A 20,510-nucleotide genomic window follows, 5' to 3' on the forward strand; every position below is an offset into this window, starting at 1 on the left:
GTAGATGTCTCCTAAGGAATACAAGGTAGATGTCTCCTAAGGAATACAAGGTAGATGTCTCCTAAGGAATACAAGGTAGATGTCTCCTAAGGAATGCCATCTGAACTTGTCCCCTGGCCTCCAAAACATGTGCATATAACCACAAAAACCAACAACAACCAAAGAACATTCTGACTAGAACATTCTGACTAGAATACAATAATACTTTGGATAAAGTACTAATGGAGCTCGGACCCTCCTAAGAAGCACACAAGGAATTTATAAGGTTGCAGTAGCTTTCTATAAGCTTAGGTTTACAATATTTAAAAAATACTTGAAGCTGACATTCTGATGGTCCCTAGCGTTGAGCTGAGGAGGCCCAAAAGTGTGAGCTTATTTTCACTTGTTCACAGTTGTCGACAAGTAAGGCTACACATCCTGACCTAGGGTGTGGTTACTTGGTGTTTTGTACATTAAGATGGCCCATACAGGTAGATCCACTCCACCCTGACCAATGGTTAGGATATTCAAGCATACTTTTGCTCTTTCTTTTAAATTAAGAGGTTTGACCTAGCGAGGAGCTGCCTTCGGGATACTTGGTCTAGGGTGGGTTCACTGCCTAAACAATAGAATGCTTTTCTCAAGAATTAATGACTGGATGGTTCCAAGTATTGAAGCAAGTAACTGTTCCAGTTGTCCTTTGTATCATGCTAAAGCCGTCTTTTGTCTTCTCCCGCTGTTGTTTTGGGGTATAAAAGCGTACGGAAAATTAAACTTAGAAGGATTTCCGTATTCACTGGAACTCACTCCCAGTATTATCCTATGCTTCTGTTGTATTATTTTCATTCACATCTTTGTTCTCTTAACTTATTTTTCTAATCCCCATGCTCCTACCCTGCTAAGTGGTATCCTTTTCGAAGCTGGTCTCCGACATCTAGTAAAACAAAATGAGACTTCCTACCTTACAGCTGTATCCCTACTCCAGTGTAAGTAGGGTTGACATGTGGTCAGCACCCACAGTGAGTTACAGGAAACAGGGCCTGACACAACACCACAAGATAAGTGCTCCCTGACACATGCCATGCAATGGTAACAAGTTCTGATGCTCACATTTGAAATTCCCTCCCTTCCTTCCTTATTGTACTGATACAACCTTCCCCATCTCTCTTAAGAGTTGAAGAAGCAAACCTTTCTACCAGCACCGCCTTCCCTAATCTGCAAACATGTTTTCTTGCTAGAAACCCAAATTACACTAATTTCTGGTTATGCCAGGTAGCAAGGCAGAAGCAAAGCAACAGCTAATGAGCAACCAAGAGCAGCAACTGAAAGTATCAAGACATGCCTTAAACCTAACAATGTTCTGTAATGCCAACACGGGCTGAGGAGCAAACGCACTCACTACACAGCATCCTGCACTTGGAGAAGATAAAGAATGTTAACATCTAAACACCAGGGACAAACCACAATTATTTCAGTGACACACACAGAAGTGAAAGTAAAAAGGGAGAGGAGGTGGGTGGTGTGGGCCAGTGGTAGAGGGCCATTTTGCAGTTTGCAGATTCTATCCTCAGCAAAGACATTATTATGACTACCCTGTTCCTAATTCCTTTTCCTTAAAACGTGTGGATCACTAAGACAGTAGTCTCTGCACTAGATTCTCACAAAAGAACACAGTAGGAAGGAGAGTGGTAAAATGTGTACTCTGGTCTCACAGAGGGGGAGAGGCAAGATTGGAGCCCCAATGGAGCCGAATCGGATATTAATTAATTAATCCACATACCTTCGAACACCTGATTTGACAAAAAAGCAAAAAATTTCAAATGGAAAAAAGAAAGCATATTTGACAAATGGTGCTGGCATAACTGGATATCAACATGTAGAAGAATGGGGAAAATAGATGCAAACCTATCTCCATGCACAAAACTCAAGTCCAAATGAATCAAAGACCTCAACATAAAACCTGCACCTGATTAGAAAAGAAAAGTACACTCGAACACATTGGCACAGGAGACCACTTCCTAAATAAAACCCCAGTAGCACAGACACTGAGAGAAACAATAAATGGGACCTCCTGAAACTGAAAAGCTTCTGTGAAGCAAAGGACACGGTCAACAAGACAAAACGACAGCCTACAGAATGGGAAAAGATCTTCACCAACCCCACATTAGACAGGGGTCTGATCTCCAAAACATACAAAGAACTTAAGAAATTGATCATCAAAAGAACAAATAATTCAATTAAAAAAATAGAGTACAGACCTAAACAGAGAACTCTCAACAAAGGAATCTAAAATGGCTGAAAAACACTTAAGGAAATGCTCAACATCCTTAGAGAAATGCAAATCAAAACACCTGTAAGAATGGCCAAGATCAAAAACACTGATGACAACTTATGCTGGAGAGGTTGTGGGGTAAAGGGAACACTCCTGCATTGCTGGTGGGAGTGCAAACTGGTACAGCCGCTGTGGATTTCAATGTGGTGATTTCTCAGAAAATTAGGAAATGACCTTTCTCAAGACCAGTAATACCACTTTTGGATATATATCCAAAGGATGCTCAATCATGACACAAGGACATGTGCTCAACTATGTTTATAGCAGCTTTGTTTGTCATAGCTAGAACCTGGAAACAACCTAAATGTTCCTTGACTGAAGAATAGATAAGGAAAATGTGGTACATTTACACAATGGAGCAGAAAAAAATAACGACACCTTGAAATTTGCAGGCAAATGGATGCACCTAGAAAACATCCTATCAAGTGAGATAACCCAGACCCAGAAAGACAATTGTCATATATACTACTCATAAGTGGTATTTAAACATAAAGCAAAGAACACCAACCCACAAATCACAATCCCAGAAAACCTAGACAACAATGAGGACCCTAAGAGACCCATATGGATCTAATTTACATGGGAAATAGAAAAACAGAAGATCTCCTGAGTAAATTAGAAGCAACTTGTGCTGCATAGTGAAATTCTGCCTCAAAAGCAACACAAGAAAGAATAAATAGCGGAAGGAAAGAACCCACACTTAATGATTCAGGAAAGCTCCAAATTTTCACTGTCATTATTTGTTTGTAATATGTCTCACTAAGTAGCATAGGGTGGCCTTGAACTACTAAGCCACCTGCCTAAGCCTTTGGAGTGCTGAGATAGGCATGCAATCACTATGCTTAGCTAATGCCAGCTCTTAAAACTTGTGTCTTCTTTTGAGTTACTGCATTCCCAAAAGAATTTTCTTAAGGGTGAACAAACAAAACAAAACCTCCGTTGTAAAGTTTAAGAAAGAGGACTTGTGATTTTAGTATTAATAAATGCTTTTGGTTAGCTAGGATAAGAATGTGCTGGGGCTGGGATGTAGCTAAACAGGTAAAGTGTTCTACCAGCACAGATGAACTCCTGAGCTCAACCCCAAGCACAACATAAACTGGGCACAGTGGCACACACTTGAAATACCAGTATTTAGGAGGGAGGGTCAGAAGCTCAAAGTCATTCTGGACAGCAAGTTCGAGGGCATCCACCTAAGACACCACCTTTAGAAAGTGTCATTTTTACTAACCATAAGTAGCTGGTAGGGGCCAAGTTGTATTTATCACCATCTTACTATTTAAAAGAAGGATGCCTAAATCTTTATGTGAATGCTCAAATTAACAATACTCCAATTTTAGGGGAAATTAGGTAAAAAATTTCAGAGGTGGAGATTAAAGCGTATATGGAAGCTATCTAGATGGTCCACCTTGAACTAATGCATAAGTATTCTCTTGCTATGGTCCACTTCATAGTCTCTGTTCTGAACTACCGGACAGACATTAAAAAAGGCGTAAGGACTTCCAAATTCAACACTGCAGAGAAAAATGAGAAAAGGTAAAAGGGAGAAATGGTCTCCTGCAAACAGTACCACTGTGAAATCAGCTGCCCAGTAGGTTAAGTGGTGTTTGGATGGTAATATACAAGAGGCTTCCTCTGCAAAGTCGGCATTGACTAGACAGCTGACAGAATTCTCAAAATACCTTAAGTTTGAGGAATCACAATTTTCATCAAGTCACATATGGCTCGTATTTAGTCCACTGGACTTAGGAAAAATGTCTAATTTGTAAACTAACCAGCAAAGCCAGTGCTCTCCAGTTTGGGTACCACAGATGAGGTTAAGCTGGAAAAGCTGTGGTACACAGGAAAACTCTCTTGGGGAGAAAAACTCCCAGCTTCATTTACTCTCTCTACCCCAACTATTTCCAGAGAGTGATAGCCTGCTCCACATGAGAATGCTTCTCTCCTACAGTGGGAGGAGTCAGAAAGGTCTGCTACATCAAGAGGGCAGTCAGAGGTCTGGGTGCTCCGGGGGTGCTCCACTCTCCCAGCTCTTTCTTTCTTTGGTTGGCATAATGCATCAGAACTTCACAAAACGCAGTTACAAAAGACCCGTGTTTGGATTATTTCAAAATATTCACAGTTTGCAGGAATGAGAACGTCTATCTTTATGTCAGTTCTTTTGCCTTTCTCTCTCGAAACTATAAAGCAAATTCTACGAAGTCCAGTCAGAAAACGACATAGCTCAAGTAAATGACGTGTCTCAGCTAGGTTTTCTATTGCTATAACAGCATGGCCAATGGCAAGTTGAAGGGTGTTTATTTGGCTTATGAGTCCACATCACACTATTTATCACTGAAGAAAGTCAAGGCAGGAAACTCAAACAGGACAGGAACCTGGACACAGGAACTGATTCAGAGGCCACAGAGGGGTACTGCTCCTCACGGCTTGTTCAACCTGCTTTCTTTTAGCACCCAGCCAGGGGTGGCATCACCCACAAAGGGTGCAGTGCTGTGGGACAATGTAAAGATTTGTCACTTGTATTTTAATAAAACGCTGACTGGCCTGTAGCCAAGCAGGAAATAGAGGCAGGCCAATAAAAATAGGAGAATTCTGAAAAGAGGAAAGATTCAGTCTGCAGTCGTCACCCAGAAGTAGAGGAAACAAGATGAGAATGCCTCGCACTAATAAAGGTACAGAGCCACGTGGCTAACACAGACAAGTATTACAGGTTAAGATTTAGAAATTAGTGAATAAGAAGCCAGAGCTAATAGGCCAACCAGTTTATAATTATTAACAACTGCGGGATCAGATGGGACAGAAACCACTGTCAACAGTGAGGCGCTCCCACATCAATCACTAGTTAAGAGAATGTCCTACAGGCTTTCCTACAGAATGAATTTATGGGGAGCCTTTTCTCAGCTGAAGCTCCCTCCTCTCCGATGACTCTAGATGTGTCAAACCGACATAAAAACTATCTAGCACATGATGAAATGACCAGATTTCTTGATCATAATTTTAGAAAAATTCTCAGCTTTGCTGGAGAGGTGAATCAGTAGCACAGAATTTCCTCAGCATGCACAAGTCCCTGGGTTCCATCCACAAATATAAAAAAAAAAAGTGGAATAAAAATGCTGCACTGTAACACCTTACCCATGGGTATAAGTATCTTACCTACTTTCTGTTTACCTGGAACATTATTTAATAATCATTCATCTCTTTTACTCTGTTTAAGGTCCTAACAAACAAAGTATTTACTTGAAATATAGTATCTTCCTTCCTCTTCTATCAATCAATATTACCCTTTCTCACGAAATTAACATGAAAAGTTCTAGTCAGAATGAAATATTCTTCCTACGGTTACTCATAAGACACGATAAGCCTAGATCAAATGACCACATACTACTGAACTGGATTGTCATTCTTTCTGTACTGACAAACACTCAAGTTTTTCAGTGCGCTCTTGCTCTAAAAAAAGGTACTGAAAATGCAAAACAGCTCTTAATCTGTCAACTAAATAGTCATTGTAAATGATTTGCTTGTAGTCTGAGATGTAAGATTTCTGCATTATCAGGAACAAACATTCAAACTCAGGAACATAATCAGTTGCTAATACAAATGGTTATATCAAGGATGAAATTAAATATCTATTAAAATTAGAATGTTTATTAAAAAGAATGAATCAAGAGCATTTGATCAAGGAATATTGAGGACAAATCAGTAACCTTAAGTGATTTTTTAAAAATCTTTTTATCTAAGATATTTCACTTGATTTTCACCATTAACACTGTATTATTAAAATACTGTTTTATCTCAATGGAACTCTCTATAAAAATGAACAAAATGGTCCTGGTAACCCATTCCTTTTAAGGGATATTTGATTGCTCTAAGAAAACCATTCAAATTGTTAGAATACAATGTGGCTTGGAGTTTATCACATGGACGGTCAGTCACTCGGCATCCTGAAGGGCCTTCGCTCCCTAGTTCCCTTTCTTCACCCTTCTCTGACATAAAAATCACCTAACACTTAGGACGGACTAAAATGACAACAGAACATTAACGAAATCTTCCTGAACCCATTCCCAACCCCTGAAACCGGGTCTCCTACACTGCCCAGCTCAGTCCTGAACTCCTGGGCTCAAGTAAACTTCCCTGCTTCACTTCCCCAATCACTGGGTCTAAAGAACCACCCTGACTCACTGATGAAATTCTTTTTTGACAGTATTTCCTTTTGGTGACTTCTGTTTGCAGAATGGAGTCAGAGATATGATAAGAAAACCTTCTAAATCAAAACCTACTGAAGTGTGAACCAACATCAAGGAATATTTTAGTAGAAACCCCAAAACTTTTGGTGACAGGTTTAAGATGGGGCAGGTGAGGGTAAGTTATGAGGATATGCAAAAGAAGAGGAGTCTCTCACACAAGAGACTATAAGAAGCTAGCTGAGAATCAAGAATTCCAACACAAAAAATATCAAAATTTGCTGTGACAACCCTCGTTTACTATCGTTTTAGAGAGAAATATGTTCCAATAATGTTAAAACAGTAATCAACAAAGCTGGGCTTTGGGTTACACGTGTGGTCTTATTCCATTCTTGGATTATTTCTGGGACTCACACAAAAGACTTTTGTTTACAGTGACAATACCTACCTTTTAGCATCCCTGTGATCTGGAGTTTGACTTTATCCACTGTAATCCTGTCATTTCCCTCAGGAATTCTCCAGTAACTTATTTACATTTTTTAAAAAGTATTACATTTATTTGGTATGTGGACACACACAAGACTCTTAGCGAAGTCAGAGGGAGTCAGTTCACTCTCTACCATGTGGGTCCTGGGAAACAAACTCAGATCATCAGCCTTGGCGGGAAGCACCAACACCATCTAGCCCCTCATTTACATTTCTCAGCAACCCTTTGAAGTTCATAGCTCTGAAACCCACAAAGTCACATATATGACTACTGTGAACACAATAAAGCACAGCTCTACCTCGAGAAGCTCGTACATACACTTGGGTGTGCCGTGTACGTTCCCTCAATGTCTCTCTTTCTAAACCCTGCACTTAAAACCACATTTATGAAACATCCTTTTAATAAGCTCCATGTTGGGTTCATATTTGTCCACTCTGATATTTCCTATTGTAGTCAAGGATTCAGTTTATCTGAATGGAGGTGTATGAAAAGAATTCAGACTGCTATAGGCAGGAGCATAGAACTGTGTCTACCTCTGCCACAACTGACAGGTCTAGTAAAGCAGCATTTAAATTTTCAGTGCTGCTTCAGGTACATGGTCTTATATTTTATGAATGCCAAAAAAAAAGTATTTCTAAATGTTCTTAAAAATTAAAAAGTAAAAAGAAAATTAAGACTCTACTTTCTGGGACTGGAGATAGGGCTCAGAGGTTAAGAGCACATGAGGGACCAAGCTCAATTCTCAGCACTCACATGGCAGATACAGGAGAAGTGATGGCCTCTTCTGACCTCAAAGGCAGGTTTGCACCTGCTGCATAGACATATATTTGAGCAAAACACTCATATACATAAATACACAATAAGACTCTGCTGCCCAAAGAGATACAATTCCTAGTATTAAAAATCACAATGCCCACCACCTGCTACTTGTCACTTTTTGTTCCCATGCTCCAGTTTCAGAGTTCTAGCTAGTAGCAGGGAACAAATCTCTCTCCAATACAACTCTCTTAATACCTTTCTCCTGGTTCTTTTCTGTGGTGGGGGAGGGGGTTGAGGGAGGTGTTAAGTTGGGGGTGTAGCCCCAGCCCCTGGCCTGAGCAAACCAAATCAAAATGCCCATCGTTTTATTAAGTAAGATGCTCTCGGGTGGCCGAGTGCATGGCGGGGAGACAGGACAGCAAGGAGCCCATGCAGACCCGAAAACCACGTGTTCCTCCTCTAGGAGGCCCCTTAAATACCCTGTGGGACTGGTCCTGACCCCCCACTGCCAGGGAGGGGTCAGGACCTTGCATGCTGGGATTTGGAGTCCAGAGCAAAGCCAGGGGCTGGGGCTATGCCCCCAACTTAACAGGAGGGTCTCACACTACATAACATTAATACCAGAATTACAGGTGTGTCTCCACGCCTGGCTATCTGGGTTTTCTCTACTAAACGGTCTACTGGAAATTCACTTAGGTAACTTCCTGCCTCTGCCAGTAAAAAGACAATGGGGTAGTACAGACTAAATAAACTGCCAGTGAGCTCACAGGACAAGGTAAGAACAGAAGAGGACTTCCAATGTTTTGTCTGCACTGTCCCCTCCAATCTTCACAATGTCCTTGGGAGGTAGAAACAGATGAGGAAATTAGAGAAATCATGGAACTGGCTCAAGTCACACTGCTGGCAAGTATTAGTCTGTTTTCTGTCCCTGTAACAAAATACACGAACATTTATAAAGAGGTTACTTAGCTTGTTGTTTTGAGTCTGACAGTCCAAGACTGGGTAGCCCGAGGTTTGACCTCTAGTGAGGGCCTCATAGCAGAGGACACATCACTGGGCAGGAGTCACGCATAAGAACACATGATGAGACAGGAAGCCAGATTATGAAGCCATGCCTCTCTTTTATAAATATCATTCTCAGAGGAATTCACTCCCGTGGACCAATTTATTCTCTTCTGACCCAATTACTTTGTACAAATCCTTTACTACTAAAAGAATCTAACACCTCTCAGTATTGGTACACTTAAGCTTCTCACCTCTGTAGGACTCAAGCAATAGTCAAACCACTGTAGAGGTAAAGCAATGATCTGAACCAAGAAACCATCTAAAAGGCCAAGCAAGTGCAGAATCAGACATGGATTCTGATACACGAGTCAAGGTTACTAATCAATCATTTCAAGAGGCATTTCCATGAAGATCAAGTATTAAGTATATCTGGGTTGAGAATACAAAACACACACACACACTTCAAAGAATGTGTATACACACAAGTACCTGGTTCTAATTCTTGTTCTAAGAGTAATAGATATGCAACCTGGAAAAGTTCCAGAGCTACATATTTGAATAAGGAACGGCCACTAGTATCAGAAAGATAAGAAAGCTAGCAAATCACAAAACCATATGAAAAACAAAAGCAAACCAAACAAACACGTGTAAACCTAACCAAGGAAGGGAAGCTACAGAACAGTGACTTGCTATGTCACAAGAGGGGATTGCTTTGTTTATGATGTTGCCTGGTTAGTATTTTAAAACAGGACGGATATTCTGGGTTAAAGAAAACAGATTCAACTTAGTGTGAGCAAAGCCACAGTAGCCTACTATCCCTGATGTATAATACCTACAGGCTGGATTCGAGAAGGACAGTAGAATAATAAAACACAGTTCCAGCATTTACACAGATGTCAAGGTCTAGAGCCCAAACTAGTCTAAAGGAGACTAGGGAGAAAGAGCTCAGGCAGCTACAGGGAAGGCTAGTCACTTTTACAGACATGGGGAGCTACACAAATAGTATATTAACCAACAGGGACCATCTAGAGATAGAGGCAAAATTTCACCTCAACATTTATTTGAATATAAGCTCTGAGGAGACAAAGTAAGCACTGCAAGGTCCCTACCATGCTGTGCTTTAACATAAAGGCAGACGTATTGAATTACAGCCGTCTTGTATGATGAGTGAAAAAGAAGTTGTAAACTGGAGTATCCTGTCAGGAATATATGAAGGTCTATACACACCAAACAGAACTATGTAAGGGTGATTAAGGCAAGACATATGGTATCTGTAAAGAATGTATTTAATTCCTTGACCAAAACATAACATACACACAACTGTTTGACACATGAAGACAAATAGATAAAAAGCTAAAGACCATGGAGGGCCTCTAAGAAAATCCTTCAAATGTTAGGATATAAAGGAATCTAAACATGTGCTGTCCATTGAGTATCAATGAGCCACATGGAGTTTTCCAGCCTTTTAATTTCACTTAATTTAAATATAAAAATTTACCATTACCTACCATGTTAAATAGAACTGGCCTACTGTACATGTCAAGAGAATTTCCTTACCCAGGATGGATGTGTATTTCCCATCATGAAAGAAATGAAGACGAAGGTACAGGTATTTGTGAATTAGGAGGCAGAAACAGGAAGCTGAGAAAATCTCATGACAATCTGGATGGTAACTATGAGATGAAATGCTATGGAAGTCCAAGTCCTGTAAAGCGACAACAGTTTAAACCAACCACACAGTTAGATGGGAAAAGGCTATTACCTAAAAGGACACCCAAGAAGGGGTTGTAAATTATAAAGTTCATACTGAAACTTCTATTTATTCTTTGGCCATCTCATACATGTATACCTTTTGGTTAGAACGTCCCCACGTTTCTCTCTGGTCCCTGTTTTATTCCCCTATTTACATCCTCATTCCCAATACATCTCTCTGCTACTTTCAGATCAGTGGTAAAAAAAATAAATTATAATAAAAGATACTGTTGGGATCTTTGACAAAGCTGAATACAGACACAAGATTATGTCATACTATCCCCAAACATCAACTCATGGAATCTGATAGTTTAATCTCACTAAGAGAATATTCTGTTAAGGAAGTACAAAGTACTTGGGGTACATGTCTCCAGCTTGCTGACACACAATTCTCATGTACACACACACACACTGAGTATAACACAGCAAGTCAAACTGGAATGGAAGACAGAATGTAAGGGCAGAGTAGGGTCAGCAGAGCTACTGATCATTTCACACAACTTCTGCATAAAAGCCTGAAATAAAGCCAGGAGGCACAGGCAGACAGACCTATGTGAGTTTGAGGCCAGTCTAGAGAGCCAGTTCCAGGACAGCCAGGGCTGTTAGAGAAACCCTGTCTCAAAACAAAACCAAAAAAGTTTAAAATAAAATAAAAACAAAGTTTTACCTTGAATAAAATATTTTAAAATTGCAGGAAAATGGTAGCTGTGTCAAAAACCACAAATATAATGTGCTTTTCTTCTGGTAGCTGAGGTTTAGAAGCAGAGTAGATGGAAGAACTGATCACCAGCTTTATAAGCCTTGAGTATTGGGAAGGAAGAAGTGTGATTCAAGAGAGAATCAGAGGCTAAAGGAAAAGATGAGACAAGAAATTGAGTCTTGGTAGAATGAGAACTGGAAAGACAGAAAGACTATATCCACATAGAGGTAGGGTATTAGCATTAACTATCAACAACTATAAACATTATTAATAGTTAGAAAATGCAAATTAGCATCAGTGAGGTATCTGCTCTATATCCACAGGATGATTAAAAATTTCAATCTGATCATACCAAGTACTATGAGAGGAAACAATTTCAAAGTATTACTAATACAAGTGAAAGACAAACTGTTTAACAGTTACTGAGTTATTATACACATGACAAAGCATTTCCACTTATATAAAAAACAAAGAACAAGCCATACACATAAAGATTTAATGCAAGTAGCTAAAGAGAATGCTTCCCACACTGCGGCTCACAACCATGTACAACTCCAGTGTCAGGGAATGCGATGCTAACTTCTGACCTCCTCAGGCAACAGGCATACAAGTGGGTGCACATACATGCAAGGAAAACACTCACGCATCAACTCAAAAGAGAATTAAAAGGACAGGTTCAGGGGCAGGCTAGTCACAGAACTAGTGGTAGGGAACGTCCCTAGAAGGTTCAAAGCCCTCTGGTTACCTTCTCAGCCCTGTAAAAACAGAGCAAATGTGACTGGGGGTTCAGTAGGAGCTGCTATCACGGAACCAATCCTCCTAAGCAGTTCTCACTACTCTGTAAAGAAAGAAGCTTTCACAGCTCAGTGTGGCTCACACTCACACCATTCTGTCACCCTAGTTCCCTAGGAGCCTCTTCCCTTGCCAAGAACTGCTTGAGTGAGGCCAAGCTACTGGACAAGTAGAATACAGGTAGCATCTGCTAACCAGCATGACTTTGGTTGCAAAAAGCTAAAAGAAGCTTTTTTTCCTAACACAATTTTTTTCTCCACTTGACGACTTTTTGGTCATATCACTAAAGGTGAATTATGCTTTTGATTTATAACTGAAATTGTAAAAAGGAGGAGGCTCTCTGCTACAATGCAGTAGCAAATATATATAACAAATCATTAAAGCCTGTAGGCTACCCCTTTTCTAATTTCCTGGTCACCTTGGCTTAAAAATCAGTCTTCTCTGTTGAGATGCTACAGCAGTCACTTAAAACCACACTTTGGCATATTTAATTTTCTTAATAAAATATTTATTTTAAACCAGGAGGTGGTGGCACATGCCTTTAATTCCAGCACTTGGAAGGCAAAGGCAGGTGGATCTCTGTGAGTTCAAGGCCAGTCTGGTGTACAGGAGCTAGTCCCAGGCCAGGCTCCAAAGCTACAGAGAAACCCTGTCTCGAAAAGCCTAGTACACACATACACACGCACAATGCTACAGCTACGAATATATGGTTCTGCACTCTACATAAAATTCTTTCTAAATTACATATGTTATATAACATAAAAATCTATTAAAGCATAAATTGTCACATTGTTATAACACATATTGCTATTTTTCACTATCAAAAACTAGCTAGACATTATTTTGGATATTAAATATGCTACCTTAAAATTCTTTACAGCAGGGGCTGGAGAGATGGCTCAGAGGTTAAGAGCACTGACTGCTCTTCCAGAGGTCCTGAGTTCAATTCCCAGCAACCACATGGTGGCTCACAACCATCTGGTGCCCTCTTCTGGCATACATGGAGGCTGAACATTGTGTACATAATAAATAAATAAATCTTTAAAAAAAAATTCTTTACAGCAGTTTAGTAGTTTCTGTTTCACAAAAATTTAAGTTAAAAACAAACCCTTTAGTTTTCAAACAACCTATGAAATATTTACTCTACCTTTATTTCCAATGGTGATTAAGTATGTTAATACTTCTTTAAAGAAATTAAATCCTAGCTCATTACCCCTTTCTTCAAAACTAAGATGGAAAGCTGTATTTTGCTGGTTTTCAATGAAGGACCTTTTGCTTTAAACACATACATTGTAGGGTAGATAACAGAGGACAGTAAAAGGGAAAGAAATATTTGAAATGAAAATTAATCACAGCCAATGATTTTTTTTTCTCACCTTCATCCTTTTTATTGACATCATCTGTGGCAAAGTCTCATCTGATACAGAAGAACTGGTAAGCAGCCTCATCTGGCATGCAATATGTTTACCCAGAAAGCCTGTTTGCCCTGTGCAGACACTTTACACACCTGGATGCAGGATAGACCTTTACCCAGGGCCCAGTCTATCAGCTACAGAAGCAGTCATTAGCTTTTCCACAGCTCAGATACAGCGCTTTCACACTCTGCCTAATCTTCCACTAACACAGCCTGGTCTCACAAGCTTTTATTAAATGTGAGGAATTCAACAGTTTAGAAATTCAAAACAGGCCACATATGGAAAACTACCTTTACACTTTTCCTATGTCTCATTCTTTTTTCTTCTTATATCATGAAGATGCACACTAAAGTGTCATGTCTTTTTTTGGAAAGTTCCTCCAAAAAATGTCAAAAAATTGAGTCTGTCCTGAAGAGAACTGTAAACAGCTGGTTAAAGAATAAAGTAGAGTAGTGTGAGGAAAAAAAAGCAGTAAAAATCTAGACAAGTACTCTTACACTCAAGTTTAGAAAGACACACTCAGCAAGGCATGGTGTCATCTGTAACCACTGCTCCAAGTTCAAAGACACCCGGGTTACAGTGAGACCCTATCTCAAAACGGAACATAGCTTAGCAGTGGGAAAGGACTTTGGTTTCAATCTCATTGTGTTAGCTACACACGAAGGCAATTTTGGACAAATTAGCTAGCCTTTCTAAATGTCCCATGACTTTTAAGGTTGTTTAGAGACTACCAGAGAGAATGTTTAGTCCAGAATGAGCTGGCATTATTACTACCTCTAGGTAGTTACAGCTCCAGAGGCAGGAGTCCCCAGCTAGACAACACTGTACAGTCAGCAGTACATTCTCTCTGCAAAGAATGAGGCAGAGGTCAGCAAGGTAGCTGTTCTAATAATTTTAAGCAAAAATCAGTGTGGCTCATGCTAAGGAGGTGAGGAAATGAAGTGGACAGATCCTAGATATAACTACTGACTTAGAGTTAAAACTTTGTGGTTACCTGGGGAACAGGAATCATCAGAATGACACCCAAGTCCGAACCCCCTGGTCCCCCATCCCCCACCCACAGTTTGGTAAGCAGGATGACTACAGGTCTCAAGTACCACACCCATGCACACACAGGCACACTCAAGTGCCTGTGTCCGTGTCCCCCCACCCACGTTAAAGAATCCAGTCCTGGAACCAATAACAGTAAGGACACGTGGCTGGAATGAGGAAAGGGTTAAGAATCCTATAGAGTTCTATTACACACTTACAAAGGACACAAAGGTTTACAAATAGGAGCACAGATAGTGTCACTGAACTTATGAGAAGGTTTTCAAAGCTGTCATGAGTACTAAATGTTACTGAGGAAATCAGGCAGGACAAAAATCCATGAAGGGAAGAGATCCAGGTGCCTGCACAGGGCAGAACTGAAATAAATGTACAAAGATGGATCTGCTCTCATCTTCCCCACACCACTAACCACAACCTGCTTCAAGTGAACATCCAAACCAAGAAGACCAAATTCACCCAACAGAGTCAGATATCAGCTCATAAATGAGTACTTCCTATGTTACCAATAGAAGTCACCTCATAAAACACGTAGAAGCCAATACAGGTCAGACATTTCAAAACTCTAAAATCTGTTATTATACAGAACAAAGAAACCTCATAAAAAACAAGCTTCTAGGTTGCCTCAAGTTTTATCAACTTATTGCCCATTAAAATTTTTCCTCATATGAGCCATGTGATGGTGGCTTTAATCGCAGCACTCAGTAGGCAGAGACAGGCGGATCTTTGTGAGTTTGAAGTCAGCCTGGTCTACAGAGCTAGTTCCAGGACAGACAGACTCCTTAGCTACTGAGAAATCCTGTCTTGAAAATAAACAAAACAAAAAAACAAAAAAAATTTTCTCATATGACTGAGGGGGAAAAATCATTACATCCTACTGTTATCTGTGATAACAGTAGGGACTTTGTTTCACTTCTCACATCTTTCCCCAGCATCTAGGTAAATTTACAAACTCTCTTCTCCCTACACTCACAGACATTTACTCTTCCACTAAGCCAATAAACTGAGAGGACAGTTCCTACTTGTCAACCAGAGACCAATAGAGCAGAGAAGCAGGAGAGAAACTGGTCAGGGTAATCATTTCTCAAAGTGTTAGTGCTCCCCAGAGCACATAAACAGGTAAGTCTTTACCTTAGTAACTATTAAAACTTAATCAACAGGCATCGCTTAAGTGGCTGCTACTAAAATTACTACGTATATAATTATTTTCATCTCTACTTTATGTGGTAAGGTTAAATTGTAAGAAAATCAGACATTTTTTTTTCTAAGAATAAGGGACATATTTATGATGGAAATACAAATAATTTATTTGTTTTCTTCTTTTCCAAATATGAAGAAATAAAAATGTCTGGGAAAAAAAATCATTCATCAACCATAACAAAAATTTGGCATTAAACAGCACCCCCCCCCCCAAAAAAAAACCTCTACTGCCCTGGAAACAAACATCAAGACAAGCACAGCAATAGCAGCTAGGAAAATAATGATACTAAGTCATCAGTAAATTATAAGAAAAATTTACAGGAAACAAACTCATTTACAATGCAAAATGAGATCGACTAAGTCAAGATTATATGTGCTCATTATGAGTAACAAAGCAGTCCATGCTTATCATTATCCCTATTAAAAGTTAGTCATTTCGAATTTTGCCTTAAAACAACTGTCAAATTTATTCTGCAACATCAGTCCACCAGCTCTAACTCAGCTACAGCCTATCACGCCTAGAGACCAGTTCCTGACAGCACGGATCAGCACTCTTGGAAAACAAAGCCTGTCCCTAAGCACAGACATGGGTGGAAACACTGTGTATAAAGTTATCTTTTACCTTTAACTAAAAACCTGCAAATACTGGCAAAGTATTGATATTTTAAAACATAGAACTATATAAATTTTGCCTTTTAAGTACAGAAACACAATTAACAATGGCTGTTTAATTATTACATGTTCAGAAAGAGGTAACAAGTGCTCTCATTGGGACTCTCTAAAAAAAGTTCCTGATATATTTTCTTTGGAAAAAACATGTTATGGTATAAGCCTACAGAAGCAGCACATACTCAGGAGAGCTGGCTTCAACAAAGCCAGTGTAAAATGTTAAGCCCTGAACATGCTGAGAGCAATACGCAAAATAAATAAATAAAACAGCCAACAGACACACAATTGCTTACTAAAGTGGGTAAGCTAATTTTAATAACCAGAAAATGCATTTAGATTCATCTGTATCTTGGAAAATGAAGTTTAAGATAGAATATTTGTTTAGACAAAAACTAATCAACAATGCGGAGCTCAAAAGGCACAAAGTTAAGCCAGTGAGGGTTGACATTCTCTTATCTAGGTAAGCCTATTCCACAGGCGACTTTTTTCCTGAATAAATTAGTATTTTGCAAAAAGTACTGTAGTAGATACAGATAAATAGTAACTGCAATACCATTTAAAATAATGAAAAATGAAGAACCTAAAGATGAAAAACTAGAACTAGATCAGCTGAGAGGACTAAACAACTACCAGAACTAAGACTGGTTTAACACAGGACGTCCAATACACAATTTTACAGCTATTGTAAAATGCAGAAATATAAGCTACAGAAGTAGAGGGAAAAAGAGGCCATGCAATTGTACTGTGAGCACGCATGTGACTTACTGACTGTACTATAGTATTGTTTAAACAATAGCCACAGGAGAAAAGCATTCATTTTAAATGCTTCGAGTGCTCTGGAACAAGCAGACAGCAAACACAAACACACACACACACTGGCTGGGAGGGCTGGGCTGGCAACTGTGTTGATATGAAAAGGAACTTTTTATACCTCGATTCCTGAGAGCAAAGGGCACAACAGAAAAAAAAAATACTGACGCATACTTGCAATTACTTAGGTAAAAAAATGTTAACAGATCCATACTTTTTTCAAGTTTTGGTAGCCCACATATAGCTATTAAAAATATAAACCCACTTTTTCCTGTTTTAAAGAGATAACCACTATCTTTGCCTTTCAAAAAAATGAATTCTGAAGAAAGTAGTTTTATTTTGTTATATGTACTATCTATATATCTATCAATAACGTTTGTACTGAGATACTAAAAATGTCAACCTATTCCTAAATTTAAAATACACTGGAGTTCAAGGGGGAGTGGTACACTAAGAGGAAAAAAAAAATCAAACAGTGGCATTTCTATTTTTTAAAAAGAACAAATTTCTCATTCTTTTAGCAAGTAAACAGTTTACATTTAAAGAAAATGATATCAAACAGACCTCCTCAAGATGTCATATATAAAAACTGACAAATGGCTGCTTCAATACCTGATTCAAGAGAAAAGCCTGCTAGAAAGGATGATTTTGACTGAAAGGTTTTTAATGGCAGTTGCATTCTAAAATAAAAATAATAATAATAATAAAGTCAGGCTTTGAGCACCTATTTCCTGTTCAAACAGCCCTTTTGTTCTGCTTCCCTGCTTAATTTTAATGTTCAGTTTGCATCAGAAAATACAAACAATGACAAAGCCTAGTATACAGAAAAGCATAAAGAAGCAAAAGTATAAAATATAAGATCATTAAAAGATTAGAACAAAAATCCTACCAACAAAACCTCCACAATTTTCTGTTTGCTTCACCTCAGATTAACTTCACTTGGAGCTGAACTCCAAAGCAACCAAACCTGAATACCAAGCTCCACCTCCCGCAATGCTAGTGGCTGAAGAGCCAAACCTCCTCCCTGTTAGTGAGGCTGACAGCTGTGATTGGACGCGACTAATATCCATTATTTTAAAGAACTTTTCCTCGCTAGCAGGTTAGGTTAAACACACTAAACCCCTGGATAAGCTGGTTTCTTAAAGAAACAGGCTGCAATGTTTCAGTTTTCCCATCATAAGCGATTTGCTTTCTTTTGTCTGGGCTAAAGTACAATGAAAATTCACAGAAGCAACTTTCACTTCTTTGGTGAAAAGCTATGAAGATACATGCTTTTTAACATAAACAACGTGGCATTTTTAAGAAGCCACGAGTGTAGTTATTCTTTTAACAGATTCTCTTTTAACAGAGTTCAGGTTTTTTTCAGAGTTCATATTTTATCTAAAAAATTTTAAACATCTACACAAAATCCATAGTAAAATCTCGCTAAGAACAAAGTAGTGTGTTCGCTAAGATTTAGTAAGGGGACCATTAACTTAAGAAAAAAAAAAAAACAAAAACAGCATTTAAAAAAACAAACCCTTAATGCTAGAGATTCATTTTTAAGCTAAACTCTAAACAGTGGCTTCTAAGCTATCTATCAAGTTCGCTGACACAGTCTTGGTATCACAACACACTGAAATTCTTAATGAATTGCTATTTCCAGTTAAAACTGCTTATTCACTGCAAAAGGAGATCTAAAGACACAAGGCAATTTGTCTGATGGCACATTCAGAACAAAGTTAATTTGGTTACTTCACAGTGCAAAGGGATCTAACCCAGAACCGCAACCATACTAGACAGCATCCTGCCATGACTTCCAGGTAGAAAGTTCAGGGAGGAGTATGTCATTTTCCCCCCAGGTTGTTTGTTTGTTTGTTTGAAATAGAGTTTGTACTCTATATAGCTGAGACTGTCCCACAACACACTATGCTGTCTTCTAAGCAAGAGACTGCCTTAGACTCCTAAGTGCTGAGAAGGAAGGAAATCATTATTACCAAATGTAAAGTGTATTCCCTTTAAACAATCCAAGAAACTGCGCAGGATGGTATTTTTCCTGGACTCTGACTTAAGAGAAAGGATCTGCTGTCACTTATAGCCGCATCCGCTGTATTTTATGCTTTAATCAGAACTGCTTACATTTTAGTAACTTACCCCAAACTTTGACATTTTTGCATTACCTGATTGACTAGCATTTAAGATGTTTAGTAAAATGCACTTTTCAATTCTACCAATACTTTAATATATAAAATTAAATCAAATTAGGATCTTCTGATTATTTTGTTTGCCTGTTTTATGAGACAAAGTGAAGCTGGCCTTGAAACCTCTACCTCCTGAGTTCCACTACTACAAATAGGTGGCACCATGCTTGCTATTTATAGTGGGTTCTTAAAATGTTTTCAATACCCTTATGGATTACAGAATTTTAGATTTAAAGTTTTCAAAGTTCAAAATCTCACAACAATCTTTCTCAGAGAAAAATTGTATGTTAGAACAGAAAGCCACCAAAATTGTGTTGAAGACAGAAGTCTTTTAACAAACTGAAAATTCACAGAATTGCAACTAGACATGAATATGGAGCAATACCCTGTTGAAGCAAAACATCTGCATATTCTATTATGCCCTTTAAGTGGACAAACTGAAAGAGCCAATTCACAGAGGCCTCAGCCCAAGATCCCTTGCAACAACTCATTGCTTTGAATGCCCAGCACTTCTTGTGTCAAGTTCAGGTTTTCTTGCTAGTGTGTGATACTTGTGCAAAGCAACATTGGAAGACAAGTACCAGAGCAATTGGCAAAAAGAACACATCTAATTTAAAGTGCAGACTTGAGGAAGACAGATTGTGGATAACCAAAATGTTTACAACTTAGAGAAAAACAAAGTGAAAAACTGGCAAGTAGGATCAGATTGGTAAGATGGCTCAGTGGGTAAAGGCACCTGCATCTAAATGTGCCCACCAGAGTTCAACCCAACTCGATCCCTAGAACCCATGTGGTGGAAGGAAAGAACTGACTCCTGCCAAGTTGTCTTCTTCCTCCAGAAGTGCTCAAAGACATGAACTCAAAAGAACACACAAAAAAATAAAAAATTAGCCTAATAAAAAATGGCAATAATATACTGGTAGACAGAGCACTGAAGAAACTGCTGCTCCGGGTGCAATTTTCCCTTCCAAGTGAATTATTTGTAAGGAATAGATACTAATCATGTTAACATAGCACTAACACTAAAACCAGTCTACTACCAAGACGAAAGGGGAGATGTGAGCCAACTGTGTTGGTACACACCTGTAATCCCAACCCCAGGGAGACTGAGGCAAGAGGATGACCACAAGTTTAAGGTCAGTCTGGAGTACATATCAAGAGGCCAGTTTTGACTACACTTTCCGAGATTCTCTCAAAAAGACAAA

At 39.0% G+C, this 20,510-nt stretch overlaps 1 protein-coding gene across 5 annotated transcripts in view; it reads right to left on the reverse strand.

Annotated features, from left to right (window-relative positions):
* The window catches only part of Zfand6 (zinc finger AN1-type containing 6), a 54,340-nt gene extending 36,256 nt beyond the window's left edge, over positions 1 to 18,084 (reverse strand). For 3 of the 5 annotated variants that reach the window (XM_013350193.1, XM_026784327.1, XM_005357694.2), the window contains exon 1: positions 18,015 to 18,077. The gene's annotated coding sequence lies outside the window, so the exon portion shown is untranslated. Of the gene's footprint in view, positions 1 to 18,014 lie in introns of all 5 variants that reach the window. The other 2 variants (XM_005357695.3, XM_005357696.3) reach the window with 2 other exon arrangements.
* Between the last annotated feature and the right edge of the window lie 2,426 nt (positions 18,085 to 20,510).

This window comes from Microtus ochrogaster, chromosome 22 (genome assembly GCF_000317375.1).
Source record: "Microtus ochrogaster isolate Prairie Vole_2 chromosome 22, MicOch1.0, whole genome shotgun sequence".
Classification (NCBI taxonomy): Eukaryota; Metazoa; Chordata; class Mammalia; order Rodentia; family Cricetidae; genus Microtus; species Microtus ochrogaster.